The sequence below is a fragment of the Marmota marmota genome, unplaced genomic scaffold (genome assembly GCF_001458135.2).
Source record: "Marmota marmota marmota unplaced genomic scaffold, marMar, whole genome shotgun sequence".
NCBI classification, from domain to species: domain Eukaryota; kingdom Metazoa; phylum Chordata; class Mammalia; order Rodentia; family Sciuridae; genus Marmota; species Marmota marmota.
Genome location: NW_025999853.1, coordinates 14,426,255 through 14,430,408, shown reverse-complemented (window position 1 = coordinate 14,430,408; position 4,154 = coordinate 14,426,255).

The window sequence follows — 4,154 nt, the reverse complement described above, 5'->3', positions numbered from 1 at the left end:
ATCAAATTATATTGCAGGTATTCCAAGGGTAGGGATCAGAGACCTGAAGTGGAGGCATTTATATACATGACCCTAATAATTTTGATTTCTTAAATTCCTTCAAGCCTTCCAGGCTGGAAGACATAGTTCTTTAACCAACTTGCCAGAGAAAACTACTTTCTGCTTGCCTAGGGAAACATACAATGACCTAATCTGAAGCAGGTGCCTTTCAAGATGAGGCTTGCTTTCCTGAAAATATGCCCCCAACATATTGCATTGCCTCCTGGTAAAAAGCAAAGTCAGTTTTTTAGCACAAGTTTGAGCAGGAAATTACAAGCTCTGTTCTGAGAAGAAATAGACCACATGCCAAAGGAATCACAGGATCCAACTAATAGGCATTAACTGAAGCTGAGGGGAATATGTGTAGGAGTGTATCCTGAATACAGTAGCCTCCTGTTATCCATAGTTTAGTTTAATTGAAGTCGGAATGATATTTAGCAGAATCTTAATACTGGATATTTTTTTAAAAAAATATTTATTTTTTCAGTTGTAGTTGGACACAATACCTTTATTTTATTTATTTATTTTTCTGTGGTGCTGAGGATCGAACCTAGGGCTTTGCACTTGCTAGGTGAGCGCTTTACCACTGAGCCTCAGCCCCAGCCCTGTAACACTGGATCTTTAAGGCCTGGAATTCGAACTATTATGGGTAAAAAGGCCAAGTGTAGGAATCTGAAACTGTCCATACTGAAGTGTTAAATTAGAAGCCATATGGCACACAAGAGGAATCACAGATACTTGTATAAGCATCAGAGATTTGAAAGATGCAGAGGTATCACCATTCACAGGTAGATATCATTGGTGAGGATTTTTGGTTTTGGAAGCTACATCCTGGACTTCTTTGATGATCTCTTTGTTACGTATCCAGATTACAATGACTTCCATTGCTATCTTGTAATAAGTAAATCTGTTAAATTTATCCAAGAAATATCTTAATCTGGTCTTTCCATCAATTGAGATTTAGAATTGATATTTGTCAACATAGTGCACACACAGTAGGTTGTGCATTTCTCTCTCTCTCTCTCTCTCTCTCTCTCTATATATATATATATATATATATATATATATATATATATATATTTGGTAGAGGTGGTGGTGTTTGAACTCATCAGTGCTTACCCATTGAGCCACATCCCTATCCATTTTTATTTTTTATTTTGAGACAGGGTCTCGCTAAGTTGCTTAGGGACTCACTAAGTAACTAAGGCTGCCTTTAAACTTGTGATCCTCCTGCCTTAGCCACCTGATTACAGGGATTATAGGCATGCATCACCATGCCTGGCACAAATATCTTTTCTTAATGTGTGGCCTGTTATTCCACTTTTATTATCTTTTATCCTTGTAAGAGTTTATCTCAGTATACATCTTTTACTTTTGTAGGTTTTAAGGAAGCCTCTTCTTCAGAACCACTGAAACATTCTGTTAGAATTTCTTTTATTATTTTTATAATTATGTGCAATGTTATGTCATATATATGTATGTATAAAATTTTATGTATATATGTATGTTTTATATATACATATATGTACATATATGTATATATAAAATTTTATATATAAAATTACCTATTATTCTCTAACTTTCCCTTTGCTTTATTGATTAGGATTTGGCTTCCTACTGATTCCACCTCAGTTTTTTATAATGGTTTTAGTTGGCTACTTCTGCCTGTTAATTGTATATAATTATTGTAATGATCTGTGTAGCTGAGATGGAATATAATCTTCATCATTCCAATCTATCTTTCATTCTGCCATAATTTCCTTTCTAAAATATATAAAATATAAATTGTATTTCTTTGCTTAGGAACTTCCAATGGTTCCCAAGTAAATAATCATAACTAGCAAACGTTACACAGCACTTCCAATGTGCCAGGCAATATTTTATGGGTTTTACACATCTTAACTCATTTGATTCTAAACAACATAGAAATATGAGGTAGAAAGTACTATTATTTCACCCCCCATTTTATAGATGAAGAAAACAAGGCATAGTGAATTTAAGTAACTTTGAAGAACTAAAGATACAAATTATACCTTTTGGCCCCCAAATTTGGGCTTTTAATCTCCACCTTATACTTCTGATGGAGTTATATTCACCTTAACTTCTGATGGAGTTATATCTTGATAAACCCATTGTATGTTAAAAAAATCACAAGTTAAAAATGCATTTAATACACCTAATCTACCAAACATCACAGTTTAGCCTAGCCTGTCTTAAATGTGTGCAGAGTGCTTAACATTAGCCTGTAGTTGGGCAAAGTCATCCAGTGCAAAGTCCATTTTCTAATAAGGTGTTGAGTTATCTCATGTAATTTATTGAATACTGTATTGAAAGTAGGAAACAGAAATGGTTGAATGGGTATGCTTTCCCAACATTGTAAAAATTGAAAAATTGTTAAGTCAAACCTTCATAGGTTGGGAACTATCTGTATGTTTTTCTAACCAAGGAGCTTCACTGAATACAAAATCAAGTCACAGTTTTGAGCATGCCTCCCAACTACCCACTGTGTTTGATCATATTTCTTTTTCTACCTCATCTTGTGCCTCTTGATGTATTTCAATCAGTGGCTTACCACACAAGACTACTTAAATTTGCTGTAAATGTTTATGATTTTGTATCTTGCTCAGGCTTTTCTCTCAGACAGAGATATCTTGATGAATGTTCTTCATTTTTAAAAAAATTTCATTCACTCATTCCGTCAAAGATTTATTTGGTAGTACTCTGTGCCAGGCACTGGGCTTAGGTGCTAGGTTACCATAGTCATAGGCAAGTCCCTGTTGCCAGGGTCTTTCTGTTACTGAGGGGCAGTTACAGTGCAGGGCTGAAACATGGTCTCCTCTATAATCCTTTATTCTCTGTCCAGTTAACAAGCTTCATCTTGGGACTTCCATAATATTTTAAACCTTTATCACAGCACATATATAGCATGCCTTCAAATCATGGTTGGTTGTTGTATGTGTTATTTGCTTCTTGTAGGGAATGTGTGGGCTCATCTATGCATTGTATGGACACACTAAAGAAATAGTTGTAGTTAAATGAATGAATAAAAAAAGTTTTGAAAGCCTACATATTAAGAGGTGGAAAAAGGAGATTTTTGAGCTTTTTTTTTTTTTTTTAAAAAAAGACCGTATATATCTATTTGAGACAGCCTAAGTGAGTAACAACTGAACTACTAATAAAAAGTATTTATTATTTCTCTAAGTGTAACTTTAAATGAAAAAGAATTTTGAACAGGCAAAAAGGATCCCTGCAGCTTGCAAAGGCACTAATTATAAGAAACAGCAATTTACATTATTTATAAGGAAGCTATTTACATTACTTAGCCCTGTCAGACATGGTGGTTGCATAGCTCCATTCTTTCATTACTGTGAAAAGAATAAAGCAAACTGACAAGGAAACAGAAAAGATATTATAATGGTTGCATCTCATTATAAGAAAGATAACATCTCTAAAATGTTTTAAAAATGCCTCAAATATAATTTAAAATGAACAAAATGGAGACTTCCATCTTACCATGATGATGATTCAGAATACAAGACCCATTTAAATATTCAGACAAGCTTCCAAAAACTACTCCAAGTTAAGCATTGTTGACTGAAGTATGCCCCAGGAGAAAGATGACTAAGATCAATGTTTCATAGTTCAAGTATCTGAATTTAATTTGTTACATTTTCTTTTTTTCAGTGACTTTGAAATGTTTTGCATTATGAGAAAGGTTATTTGTGAGATCAGTCAGATGGGGTGGGGTAGAGAATCCTACTTTATCTGATTTTTATTTATTTATTTTATTTTCTACTCTCTGACCACTTTAATTTAATTGAACCTTGCTGTTCCACTTTCATCAATATGAGCGATAGCTATCAGTGGCAAATTACACCAGCTTTTGATCTGAAGAGGACAAGTATGCTCTGTAAAAACAAGGGAAATATGAGAAATAAGAGAATTTACCAAGTTGATTTTTTTAAAGTCTATCATTTGTTTTGTAAAGGTCCCAAAGATGATTTTCTCCCTAAGCATAAGTTGTTTAAAGTCTTAAAAATTTTACTGCTCATCTAGAGACAGAGTAAAATCTTTGCCAATCACAGGATGATTCCTAAACCTTGACTGGAGAAGCA